The sequence below is a fragment of the Mus musculus genome, chromosome 4 (genome assembly GCF_000001635.26).
Source record: "Mus musculus strain C57BL/6J chromosome 4, GRCm38.p6 C57BL/6J".
Lineage (NCBI taxonomy): Eukaryota > Metazoa > Chordata > Mammalia > Rodentia > Muridae > Mus > Mus musculus.
Window position 1 is genome coordinate 19,429,498 of NC_000070.6, and position 14,609 is coordinate 19,444,106.

The 14,609-nt window shown below is 38.1% G+C and overlaps 1 protein-coding gene across 1 annotated transcript in view; it reads left to right on the forward strand.

Annotated features, from left to right (window-relative positions):
* Positions 1-14,609, forward strand: part of Cngb3 (cyclic nucleotide gated channel beta 3) — a 229,774-nt gene that overhangs the window by 148,648 nt on the left and 66,517 nt on the right. The gene's annotated exons all lie outside the window — the stretch shown is intronic.

Sequence of the window (14,609 nt, forward strand, 5' to 3'; positions counted from 1 at the left end):
GCATGGGTAACTCAAAGGCATGGCAGGAAAGCCCACCCCACCATCAGTAGTGACTCAAAAAGCTGCACTTACAGACAGGCCTTCAGAAACTGGCAACTTTCTGAGCTTTCTGGATCTTAAAAGTTCTGTGAGTCTCACAAGTTTCATTACCTTCCTATGAGTACCCTTCCCTCTCAAGGAGAGACTGTCAGAATTCAGAGGACACAGCTATATATCTCCTGAGTATGAATGCACAAACAGACTAAGAAAGTTAGTTTGGAGTGATAAAACTACTTCATGGAAAAAATTTGATTTCCAAATCTTCTGTCCCTGGGAGAGGTTCATGTTAGAACAATAATTTAGACCTCTCCATATAGTGATGTATTTTGAGCCATGGCATCCATGTGAACACTGAATTCCTGCAAAGACAAAAAAAAATTGCAATTTTTGAAAAAGCACATGACTTGAAATACATAATTACCACCACTAAACTGTAGATGACAAAACAGAAGCTGTGTCACGGACTGTTAGGCAAAGTTCCTCCAAATCCTGGGACCAACCACTGGCTGACTCCTTATGCTACCAGAAGCAAGTCAATATCCAAGAAGTCTGTTCTAGATTTCTGCCAGGATTTTGATAAAAGTATGAAAGGAATGATATTCATGTTGCCAGATGACATAAAACAGAAAAAATAATCTTAATTATGCTGATTGTAATTTATAAATTTTAAAATTAAACATTGTTAGACAGTGAATAAAGCCAAATAAACAGCAACAAAATAGGAAAGTAAAATATTTCAATGTTTAGAAGACTGCTGGGTCTTTAGGAATTCTTTTTAGGCCTAGGATCTTTACTGACTTCAAACTCTGCAAATCACAGTAACAGATGAGATTTCTCTAGATTTTTACCTAATATAAGTTTTGCTGATTACTTAAACTACATGAAGTCTAACATATCATGTCATGAATAATAAGTTTTAAGAGTGACACTGATTTTGAATATTTTTTTTCAGCTAACTGTGAGAACCAGGATTGGGTAATAGGCCAACTAACAAGACAGAAATCTGATCAACAATTGCTTCTAGAGTGGAGTTGGGAATGGAGATATCAAAGAGGAATGTGTCTGTAGGACGCAGTATACAGAAGTTTTAGCCACAGAAGAGCTGTGAGATCTCTCTCCCTCCCACAATATTTATGCAGTTAACACCTGCTATAGGGAGGAAGGCTAATTAGAGCTGATACACTTGATCACAAGCAATGACTCAACTAGTAGTCCCCTAAGGAGAACACTTCAATTCTGGACCTGAGAGCCATGTGTCCTCCCTAGACCCCTCCTTTTTACCTAACCTCTTTGCATCTATATATTATAGCTTGGCTATCATTTACTTAATGACTAATATCTACTTATAAGTGAGAACATACCATATGTGTCTTTCTGGACCTGAGTTATCTCACTCAGGATGATGTTATTTAGTTCCAACCATTTGTTACACATTTCATGAAATTATTTTTAAAACAGCAAAGAAGTACTTCATTGTGTAAATGTGTAACTGTATCACAGTTTGTTTATCCATTTTTCTGTTAAGGGATGTCTAAGTTATTTTGTTTCTAGCTATCATGAATTAAACTGCAATGAACATGGTTGAGGAAGTGTCCTTATGATAGAATGGAGCATCCTCTGGATATATGCACAAGAGTGGTATGCCTGGGTTTTGAGGTAAATTGATTCGCAATTTTCAGAGGAATGTGATATTGATTTCCATAGTGGCTATACAAGTTTGCACTCCCACCAGTAATGGAGGGGTGTTCTTCTTGCTCTACATCCTTGCCAGTATGAGGTCTTACTTATGTTATTGATCCTTGCCATTCTGACAGGAGTAAATGGAATCCCAAAGTAGTTTTCATTGCATTTCCCTGGTGGCTAATGTTGAACATTCCCTTAAGTGTTTCTAAGCCATTTGTGATTCTTTTATGGAGTTTAGATCTGTACCCCATTTTTTAAATTAAATTATTTAGTTTTTGATATCTAGCACTTGAGTTCTTTATATATTTTGTATATTAGACGTCTATCAGATGTGAAGTTGGTAAAAATATTTTCCCATTCTGCTACTTTGTCCAATTGATAGTGTCCTTTACCTTACAGAGGCTTCTTCATTTTGAAATGTCTCATTTATTATTGTTGATATTAGGCCTATGCTATCCATGTCCTCTTCAAAAGTCATCTCTTGCAACAGTGGGTTAAAGGCTACCCCCCCCATTTCTATTCTATCAAGTTCAGTGTATCTGGATTTATATTTAGGTCTTTGATCCATGTGGGCTTGAGTTTTGTGCAGGATGAGAAATATGGTTCTATTTGCATTCTTCTACATGCAGGCATCCAGTTTGATCAGAACCATTGTTAAAGATGCTGTCTTTTTTTCCAGTGTGTTTTTCTGGCTTCTTTATCAGAGATTAAGTGTCCATAGGTATGTAGACTTATGTCCTGGGTCTTCAAATTGATTTTGTTAATCAATATGTTGGGTCTGTTTTTATGCCAATACCATGTAATTTTTATTACTATGTTTCTGGGTACAACTTAAAATCGGGGATGGTGAACCTACAGTGGTTTTTGTCTGAAAGACCTATGTATTGGTGAAAGTGGGATACTGAGAGGTCCCCACTATCAGTGTGTCAGGGTCTATATGTGATTTAAACTGTAGGAGTGATTCTTTTAAAGACTTATTTGCACTTATGTTTGTGGCATCGATATTAAGAATTAAAATGTTGTCTTGTCTTGGTAGATTTTTCCTTCCAAGAGTATGTAGTGTCCTTCCCTACCTCTTTTGAATAGATCTAGCTTGAAGTTTATTTATTTATTTATTTATTTATTTATTTATTTATTTATTTATTTATTTAGCTATTAAAATGGGTACACTGGTTTGCTTCTTAGGTCCATCTGTTTGGCATATCTTTTTCTAACCCTTAACCTGAGGTAACGTCTATCTTTGATGTTGAAGTATCTTTCTTAGATATGGCAGAAGGAGGGATCCTATTACTTTAATCCAATCTGTTAGTTTGTCACGTTTTATTGGAGACTTTAGACCATTGATGTTGAGAGATATCAATGACCAATGAGTATTGATTCCTGTTCTTTTGGTGGTGGTGGTGGATGTGATGGTGGTGATGATGGTATTAGAAAGTGTGTGTGTGTGTGTGTGTGTGTGTGTGTGTGTGTGTGTGTGTGTGTGTGTGATTCCCTTCTTTTGGTTTTGCTTGTGAGATTATTCATTACTTGTGTTTCCATGGCTATAAGTAGCATCTTGAGGTTGGGGTTTTCCTTCTAGTTTCTTCTTTGGGGCTGGATCTGTAGGAGTGGATTTGTAGATAGCTAATGTTTAAATTTTATTTCTATCATGGAATACGAAAAAAATTTTCTCCACCTATGGTGATCAAAAGTTTTGCTGGGTATAGTAGTCTATGCTGGCATCTGTGTTCTCCTAGAGTCTGTAGCACATCTGTGCAGGTCCTTGTGATGCTTAGAGTCTCCACTGAGAAGTTACATGTAACAGGTCTGCCTGTATATATTACTTGATCTTTTTGTTTTATAGATTTTAACACTTTTTTGTTTTGTGTTTTGATTATTGTGTGGTGAGGGGATTTTCTTATCTGGCCCAATCTACTTGGTGTTCTGGTATTTCTTTTACCTTTATAGGAAATTCTTTGTTTAGGTTAGGAAAATTTTTTCTATGACTTTTTTTCTATTTTTCTTTTTTTATTAGATATTTTTTTATTTACATTTCAAATGCTATCCCCTTTCCTAGTTTCCTCTCCAAAAATTCCCTATACCCTCCTCCCTCCCCCTATTCCCCAACCCACCCACTCCTGCTTCCAAGCCCTGGCATTCCTCTATATTGAGGCATAGAATCTTCGCAAGACCAAGGGCCTCTCCTCCTCCGACTAGGCCATCCTCTGCTACATATGCACTAGAGACATGAGCTCTGGGGGGTACTGGTTAGTTCATATTGTTGTTCCTCCTATAGGGCTGCAGACACCTTCAGCTCCTTGGGTACTTTCTCTAGCTCATTCATTGAGGACCCTGTGTTCCATCCAATAGATGACTGTGAGCATCCACTTCTGTATTTGCCAGGCACTGGCATAGCCTCACAGAAGACAGCTATATCAGAGTCCTATCAGCAAAACCTTGCTGGCATATGCAATACTGTCTGGATTTGGTGGTTGTTTATGGGATGGATCCCCAGGTGGGGCAGTCTCTGGATGGTCCTTCCTTCAGTCTCTGCTCCAAACTTTGTCTCTATAACTCCTTCCATAGGTATTTTGTTTCCCCTTCTAAGAAGGAACAGAGTATCCACACCTTGGTCTTCCTTCTTCTTGAGTTTCATGAATTTTGCAAATTGTATCTTGTATTCTAACTTTCTAGGCTAATATTCACTTATCAGTGAGTGATTATTATGTGTGCTCTTTTGTGATTGGGTTACTTCACTCAGGATGATATCCTCCAGACCCATCCATTTACCTAAGAATTTCATAAAAGTGTTGTTTTTAATAGCTGAGTAGTATTCCATTGTGTTAATGTGCCACATTTTCTTTATCCATTCCTCTGTTGAGGGACATCTGGGTTCTTTCAGTTTCGGGCTATTATAAATAAGGCTGCTATGAACATAGTGGAGCATGTGTCATTATTACAAGTTGGAAAAACTTCTTGGTATATGCCCAAGAGAGGTATTGCGGGATTTTCCGGTAGTACTATGTCCAATTTTCTGAGGAACCGCCAAATTGGTATCCAGAGTGGTTGTACCAGCTTGCAATCCCATCCTTTCTCTACATCCTTGCCAGGAACTGCTGTCAGGTGAGTATTTGATCTAAGCCATTCTGACTGGTATAAAGCAGAATCTCAGGGTTGTTTTGATTTGCATTTCCCTGATGATTAAGGATGTTGAACTATTCTTCAGTTGCTTCTCAGCCATTGGGTATTCCACAGTTGAGAATTCTTTGTTTGGCTCTGTACCCCATTTTTAATAGGGTTATTTGGTTTTCTGGAGTCCAGTTTCTTGAGTTCTTTATATATATTGAATATTAGTCCCCTATAGGATTTAGGACTGGTAAAGATCTTTTCCCAATCTATTGGTTGCCTTTTTCTCATATTGACAGTGTCCTTTGCCCTGCAATTTTATGAGGTCCCATTTGTTAATTCTTGATCATACAGCACAAGCTATTGCTGTTCTGTTCAGGAATTTTTCCCTTGTGCCCATATCTTCAAAACTCTTCCCCACTTTCTCCTCTATGAGTTTCAGTGTCTCTAGTTTTATTTGGGGTTCCTTGATTCACTTAGACTTGAGCTTTGTACAAGGAGATAAGTATGGATCAATTCCATTCTTTACCATGCTAACCAACAGTTGAGCCACCACCATCTGTTGAAAATGCAGTCTTTTTTCCACTGGATGGTATTAGCTCCTTTGTCAAAGATCAAGTGACCATAGGTGTGTGGATTCATTTCTCGGTCTTCAATTCTATTCCATTGGTCTACTTGTCTGTCACTGTATGAGTACCATGCAGTTTTTATCACAATTGCTCTGTAGTACAGCATGAGGTCAGGCATGGTGATTCCACCAGAGGTTCTTTTATTGTTAAGAATAGTTTTTGCTATCTTAGGTTTTTTGTTATTCCAGATGAATTTGCAAATTGCCCTTTCTAACTTGGTGAAGAATTGAGTTGGAATTTTGATGGACATTGCATTGAATCAATAGATTGCTTTTGGCAAGATAGCCATTTTTACTATATTAATCCAGTCAATCGATAAGCATGGGAGAACTTTCTATCTTCTGAGATCTTACTCGATTTCTTTCACCAAAACTTGAAGTTCTTATCATAGAGATCTTTCACTTCCTTAGAGTCACACCAAAGTATTTTATATTATTTGTGATTATTGTGAAGGGTGTTGTTTTCCTAATTTCTTTTTCAGCCTGTTTATCCTTTGTGTAGAGGAAGGCCACTGATTTGTTCGAGTTAATTTTACCTCCAGCTAATGCAGTGAAGTTGTTTATCAGGTTTAGGAGTTCTCTGGTGGAATTGGTAGGGTCACTTATATATATTATCATATCATATGCAAATAGTGATATCTTGACTTCTTCCTTTTCAATTTGTATCCCCTTGATCTCCTTTTGTTGTTGAATTGCTCTGGCTAAGATTTCAAGTACTATATTGGATAGGTAGGGAGAAATCCTTGTCTAGTATCTAATTTCAGTGGGATTGCTTCCAACTTCTCTCCATTTAGTTTGATGTTAGCTACTGGTTTGCTGTAGATTGCTTTTATTATGTTTAGGTATGGGCCTTGAATGCCTGATCTTTCCAAGACTTTTATCATGAATGGGTGTTGGATTTTGTCAAATGCTTTCTCAGCATCTAATGAGATGATCATGCGGGTTTTTGTCTTTGAGTTTGTATATATAATGGATTATGTTGATGAATTTCTGTATATTAAACCATCCCTGCATCACTGGAATGAAGCCTGCTTACTTCATCATGATGGATGATCATTTTGATGTGTTCTTGGATTCAGTTAGCAAGACTTTATTGAGTATTTTTGCATCAATATTCATAAGGGAAATTGTTGTGTAGTTCTATTTCTTTGTTGGGTCTTTCTGTGGTTTAGGTATCAGAGTAATTGTGGCTTCATAGAATGAATTGGGTGGAGGACTTTCTGTTTCTATTTTGTGGAATAGTTTGAGGAGAATTGGAGTTTGGTCTTCTTTGAAGGTCTGATAGAACTCTGCATTAAACCCATCTGATCCTGGGCTTTTTTTGGTTGGGATACTATTAATGATTGCTTCTATTTCTTTAGGGGGTATGGGACAGTTTTAATCATTAATCAGATCCTGATTTAACTTTGGTACCTGGTATCTGTCTAGGAAATTGTCCATTTCACCCAGAATTTCCAGTCTTGTTGAGTATAGCCCTTTGTAGTAGGATCTGATGATGTTTTGGATTTCCTCAGATTCTGTTGTTATGTCTCTTTTCATTTCTAATTTTGTTAATTAGGATACAGTCCCTTTGCCCTCTAGTAAGTCTAGCTAAGTGTTTATCTAGCTTTTTTATTTTCTCAAAGAACTAGCTCCTGGTCTGTTTGATTCTTTGGTTGAGTTTTTGTTTCCACTTGGTTGATTTCATCCCTGAGTCTAATTATTTCCTCCTGTCTACTCCTCTTGGGTTAATTTGCTTCCTTTTGTTCTAGACCTTTTAGGTGTGCTGTCAAATTGCTCCTGTTTGCTCTCTCTGGTTTCTTTTTGGAGGCACTCATAGCTGTGAGTTTTCCTCTTAGAAGTGCTTTCATTGTGTCACATAAGTTTGGGTATGTTCTGGCTTCATTTTCATTAAACTCTAAAAAGTCTTTAACTTTTTTCCTTATTTCTTTCTTGACCAAGTTATCATTGAGTAGAGTGTTGTTCAGCTTCCAGATGTGTGTTGGTTTTTTATTATTTATGTTGTTATTGAAGATCAGCCTCAGTCCATGGTGATCAGATAGGGTACATGGGATTATTTCAATATTTTTTGTATATGTTGAGGACTGTTTTGTGGCCAATTATATAGTTAATTTTGGAGAAGATCCCATGAGGTGCTGAGAAAAAGGTATGTCCTTCTGTTTTAGGATAAAAATATTCTATAGATATCTATTAAATCCATTTGGTTCATAACTTCTGTTAGTTTCACTGTGTCTCTGCTTAGTTTCTGTTTCCAAGATCTGTCCATTGATGAGAGTTGGATGCTGAAGTCCCCCACTATTATTGTGCGAGGTACAATGTGTGCTTTGAGCTTTACTAAAGTTTCTTTAATTAATGTTGATGCCCTTGCATTTGGAGCATAGATGTTCTGAATTGAGAGTTCGTCTTGGTAGATTTTACCTTTGATTAATACGAAATGCCCTTCCTTGTCTTTTTTGATAACTTTGGTTTGGAAGTCGATTTTATTCAATATTAGAATGGCTACTCCAGCTTGTTTCTTGGTACCATTTGCTTGGAAAATTGTTTTCCAGCCTTTCACTCTGAGGTAGTGTCTGTCTTTTTCCCTGAGGTGGGTTTCCTGTTTTCAGCAAAATGTTGGGCCCTGCTTATGTAGCCAGTCTATTAGTCTATGTCTTTTTATTGGGGAATTGAGTCCATTGATATTAAGAGATATTAAGGAAAAGTAATTGTTGCTTCCTGTTATTTTTATTGTTAGAGTTGGGGGTTCTGTTCTTGTGCTTATCTTCTTTTAGTCTTGTTGAAAGATTACTTTTTTGCTTTTCCTAGGGTGTAGTTTCCCTCCTTGTGTTGGTGTTTTCCCTTTATTATCCTGTGACGGGCTGGATTCGTGGAGAGATATTGTGTGAATTTGGTTTTGTCATGGAATACTTTGGTTTCTCCATATATGGTAGTTGAGAGTTTTGCTGGTTATAGTAGCCTGGGCTGGCAGTTCTGTTCTCTTGGTGTCTGTATAACATCTGTCCAGGATCTTCTGGCTTTCATAGTCTCTGGTGAGAATTCTGGTATAATTCTAATAGGTCTGCCTTTATATGTTACTTGACCTTTTTCCCTTACTGCTTTTAATATTCTATCTTTATCTAGTGCATTTGTTGTTCTGATTATTATGTGTCAGGAGGAATTTCTTTTCTGGTCCAGTCTATTTGGAGTTCTTTAGGCTTCTTGAATGCTCATGGGCATCTCTTTTTTTAGGTATGAGAAGTTTTCTTCTCTAATTTTGTTGAAGATATTTACAGGCCCTTAAATTGAAAAACTTCATTGTCATCTATACCTATTATCCTTAAGTTTGATCTTCTCATTGTGTCCTGGATTTCCTGGATGTTTTGAGTTAGAATCCTTTTGCATTTTGCTTTTTTCTTTGATTGTTGTGCCCATGTTCTCTATGGAATCTTCTGCACTTGAGATTTTCTTTTCCATCTCTTGTATTCTGTTGCTGATGGGGATTTCTATCTCCAGAGTTGTCTCCCTTTGAGTTTTCTTTACTGTTTCTACTTCAATTTTTAGATCTTGGATGGTTTTCTTCAGTTCCTTCACCTGTTTGGTTTTGTTTTCCTGTAATTCTTTAAGGGATTTTTTGTGTTTCTTCTTTAAGGGTTTCTACCTCTTTAGCTGTGTTCGTCTGTATTTCTTTAAGTGAGTTATTAATGCCCTTCTTTAAATTCTCTACCAGCATCATGAGATATGATTTTAAATCCAAATCTTGCTTTTTGGGTGTGTTGGTGTATCCAGGACTCGCCGTGGTGGGAGTACTGGTTTCTGATGATGCCAAGTAGCCTTGGTTTCTGTTAGGAAGATTCTTATGTTTGCCTTTCACAATCTGGTAATCTCTGGTGTTAGATGTTTTAGTTGTCTCTGGCTGGAACTTTTTCCTCCTGTGATTCTGTTAGCCTCTGTCAGCACTCCTGAGAGACCAGCTCTCTCCTGAGTCCCAGGGGTCACAGCATTCCCTGGAGGCAAACTCCCTCCTGGCAGGAAAGGTGCACAGAGGTCTGAGGATCAGCTCCACCTCCTGGCTGAGGATGAAGGTCTGAAGGAACCCTGTGCAAGAAGCTCTGTTGCTTTTGTGGCCTGATCACTATCCTGAGTGGACCTGCCTCAGAGAGACCCTGGATAGAAAATGGCGATCACACCTAAGTCCCCGGGGGTCTCTTCTATGATTTTTTAAAAAATATTTTCTGGGTCTTTGATTTGGGATTCTTCTTCTTCCTCTATCTCTACTATTTTTAGGTTTGGTCTCTTGATAGTGCCCAAATTTCATACATGCTTTGTATCAGGGATATTGCAGACTTAACATTTTCTTTGACTGATGTATCCATTTCTTCTATTATAACTTCAGTTCCTCAGAGTTTGTTTTGTATGCTTTATATTCTGTTGGTGAAGCTTGCCTCTGTAGTTCTTGTTTGAGTTCCTAAATTTTTTATTTCCAGAATTCCCTTAGTTTGTGATTTCTTTATTGCTTCTATTTCCATTCTTGTGTCTTGAGCAGTTTTATTCACTTCCTTCAACTCTTTGTTTGTATTTTCTTGGCTTTATTTCAGGTATTTGTTCTTTTTCTCTAATAGTTTGTTCATGATTTCTTGGATTTCTTTAAGGTATTTATTCATTTTCGCTTTTCTTAGTATAAGGCTTTAAGGTCTATTTTTTTATTTTGTGTGTGTGTGTGTGTGTGTGTGTGTGTGTGCATGCTTGAGCTATGTTGGAATATTCAGAACCTACTCTGGTAAGATAGCTGGACTATAGTGAGCACATGTTGTCCTAGCTGTTATTGATTGTATTCTTATGCTTGCATCTAGACATCTGGGTTTAGGATGATTATAGGTGTAGGTGCTGATTTCTGGATTTGACTTTTTTGGGTGAGTGTTTTGTGCCTTGGTTTCTGTTTCTTCTCTGGATTTTCATAAACAGTGATAGGTTGTGTTGCCTGTTTTTGTGGCCTGCTCACTTGGTGTGACTGCTGGTGATGGAGGGTGAGAGTCAGCCACAAATGGGAAAAGGAATGTTAAGAGGTGATGGTCTGTGGGATCCACAGGGAGTACGGACAACGGAGATAGAAGGCTGCAGCTGGCAATCCTTTCTTGCATCATTATGTTTAAAACTGAGGGATTGGGTCTAGGTGAGCAGATACCAAAGAGGACTGTGGGTAGCCTACCTGGTTTTCCTGTTGCTCACTAATACACTTTGAAAGAAAGCTTAGAAGGCACTATTTCTATTTTATGGGGAAGTAAACAATATAGCCAACTGGGTTGATGCCCAGAACGCTAAGCAATGCAGCAGAGTTTAAGCACAGGTTCTCTATATCACAGACTGAACTTAACCACTGTGGGATGGTACATTTTGGTTTTCCACCAACCTTATCATAGTAATTGATAGGACAATGAGTACATCAGTCTGCCTTCTGTCACTGAGATAATCAGCTTGCAATGCATACTTGTGCTTCCTGTTTCAGTAATATGGCTGTTTGGAACTCTTGCTTTGCACTTCTATCAGTCAGTACAATACATGATGGTGTGTGTGAACACTTGGGAGAGAGGGTGATCACCTTGTAGTAATTAGAAAATAGAGAGTGGAAGTGTCAGAGCTTGGGTCACTGTATTCCCTTCAAGGACACATCCTAAATCATCTAATTTCCTTCCATTAAGCCCTAATAACTATAGGGCCCAGCAACTTGGATCTCTCTGGTATATGATCATCTGGGAACCAGCTTTTCATACGTGAGTCTTTAAATGCAAGTTTCCTAAGAGTGCAAGCATTAAAGAGATCCTTCCTCAGCATTCTCCTATTTGGACAGAGTGTACGAGTCAGAGACGAAGCGACATGCGCTCTTCTAGTAGGTTAGTGCACACCTGCAATCCTAGCAGACGGGAGGTAAAAGCAGAAAGAAGGATCAGGAGTTAAGGCCAGCCTCAGCTACATAGTAAGTTCTATACTATTCTAATACACAAGACTCTGTCTCAAAAATAAATTAAATAAATAAATAGACAGATACCAACATGTTACATAATTTTTCCCTCTTAAAGCAGATAGAAAAAATTAAACTCACAGGTGTTTCTAAAACTTTGCTTCACTCAATCCGAGTTAGCCAGTGAGGTTTGCTACTTTGATAGGGAACTATTGGTTTTAACATAGTTTAATGATGAACTGTACATTTTTCCCCATTATAATGGCTCCTTGAAGATTCTTTGTTATTTTGGACCCAAGAATGAATATTAATCTTATCAAGAGCAACTCATTTTCATTGTTTGGGGTAATTAATATTCCATCTCTGTGATGACTTATTATTCTTATTTTTATTTTTAAATGTATATATTTTTATTAAATTAAGTTAAGGAAATCACACTTTGCCTTGTGTGTGATTACCAGAAATGGAATGAAATTTAATAAAAGTTCTGCCATGCCATCTAGTGGCTGGCATTAGAATCTCATGCCAAAAAAAAAAAAAGTGACTGAGAGATATTGAGACACTAAAAATGAAATCTGAGTGTCTACTATGTGCCAATCAAAGGAAACATAATATGTCTGAGCATTTCCTACTCTGGAGTAAGTGCAGACTCCATCCCGTGCAGAAGACTGTACTGTGACAAGTGACTCACTTATGAATAAAGCCTTCTCAAAAATCTGTGGCTTCCTCTGTAGGAAATAACAGGAGGAATCATCTGCAAGTGAATGACAGTCACACCAGGAATAGAATGGGAAAGGCAAAGTGACAACCTCACTCACAATGAGATCCCGGCAGCGGGGGGCCAATTTAGAGATGCCTTCCAGCGTCCCCTCCCAGGGGGGCCTGAAATCTGAGTGCTACAGTAAAGCTATCTAGCATTGCCACCACCTTTGCTGTTTCAGCAGGAGTGTCAGTCACGAGGTGCTGTGACTAAGCTTTTCTCAAAGCCTGTGAGCAGTCAGCATTTAATGAATCTCAGTTCTTCACACCTTGAGTTGTTTCTCTGAGGAAGGCAGAAGCTGGGCTGTAGGGAGCACCTCCTGTAGGGGTACTTCCTGTAGCTGTTCTCTTACTCTCTGCTCCTGTCCCTTAGAGTGAGGAGATTGCGCACGTGTGTGTGTGTGTATGTGTGTGTGTGTGTGTGTGTGTGTGTGTTAGTGTGTTGTAGTGATTAACATCATCTATATCAGTATTTGGCACCTAGGAAAGCATAGCTGTCTACCACTGAGAAATGAACAGATGCAATCACCAGGGAACTTTCACACCACTAAATAGAAGTTCTTTACATGGCCCTGACTTAACCTAGAAGAATGAGTAAGTGTCCCACAGGTTTCAGTCTAGCTAAGAACTTCTCACTTGGACCATATATAGTTCCTGGAAAAACATGCACCTATATTCTAAGAGTTATTAAAAGTTCTCAAAGAAAGCTGATGAAGAAACCTATTTCAAGAGTTGCAAACATTGAGTCTGTGGCTAGGTCTGATGGGCTTAAGACTCAGTATTGATAAGCTGTGAACCTATAACTCAACGTTTCCTTTTTTAATGGAAATGAAGTTTAAAATGGAACAAAGCATTTCCCTTTAGAGTAAGCAAAACCAAGTTAGTAAAAGTCCTCAAGACCATTGTTTGTACTTAGGAGTCACTTAAGTTCACAGTGAATTATAAATCACTGATAATATCTTAAGGTTTCTTCGAAGAAAAACACACACACACACACACACACACACACACACAAATGGTGGGTAGGAAGCCTAGAAATAGAAACGGATAAGTCCCATGGAGCTAAAACTGTAGAGGTACTAAAGATAAATTTTATCAACTTCACAATTGGGTTCCACAATTGGAAATGCTAAAAAAAAAGAAAAAAAAGAAAAAAAAATCAGTTCCCTGGAACCAACACCCATCAATTCGGTTATGTTTTGAATAAAAGTGGAATTTCCCACAACTCAATTCAGATCTCCAGAATCTTTACACAAACATTTAATACAATTTTTAGGCAGTACAGGATTTCTCATCATCTAAACTGAAACCATTTCTACCAGTTTTATTTCATACATCAGCCCATAATCATTGAGGGCCTAGCATGTCCAGAGCCCTGGTAAGGAGAAGAGAGTGGATCACACAGGCACATTAACCTGAGAGTGTGCAGGGGGTGACGTCATCTGTATGGGTGACCTATGAGGGAGTGAAGAGGCTTCTTGAACTTGTTCACCTTTGTCTAAGAAGCAATATTAACTCCTAGCCTCATAGGGGTGTCGGAAGACAAACTAAACAGTAACATGTAATATAATTGCTCTGTCTTTCTACAATAGTCCTTTTTATGCCTCAGTAGTCACTCTACTCTCATTGTATTATAGAAAAGGAAAAAAATACTGCATGCTTGCTGTTAATTTATATACTGGGCAACTCAGATCCTACATAGTGCTAGAGATGGATATGCCAATATCCCTAAAAGAGGGGTCTCTCTGGGGTTTCCATGTGAGAAAGTGGCTGTCTAGCAGGAAGGTTGTGCCTCTACTTTTACCTATGAACCCTGACACATCTGACCCACATCCTTCACTGGTTACCAGGTCAGTATATAAAGGAGGTAGGTCTTGGGCTCTGTCTTGGCATTGTTTGCCAAGTTTAACCAGTACAGTCATGCTGGAAATCTTGTGGCTCAAGGAAATGAGAAACAAATCAGATGACTCTGTGTTGGGGTGAATGGCATAGTATCAACATTCATGAACCTATAATATCCTCTGCTTCCTGGAGATGCTTCAAGGAAATCTAGGAGACATAATTTGCCTGGATTCCAAGAAAAATCCAAAGAGATGATCAAGAGGACTGAAAGAAGCTGTAGGGAAAGTCAGGTTGCCTACGCTCTTCCCCTGGGGTACATGAAGTAGAAAATGTCACCCACACAGCATTTTCTTGAACCAACCACAAATATAATAATTATAATAATAATGATGATGATGATGATAATAATAATAATAATAAGGCTTTTAAAAATGTAAATGCTTTTTTAAAGTTACCACATGTGCTTGCTAGTTGTTTTGTCAAACAGCCGCAAGCTAGAGTCATCTGAGAAGACAGAATCACAATGGAGATTATATCCTCCATCAGATTGGCATGTAGGACATGCAATTTTCTTAATTAATGATTGATATGAGAGGGTCTATCCCAGTGGGGACAGTG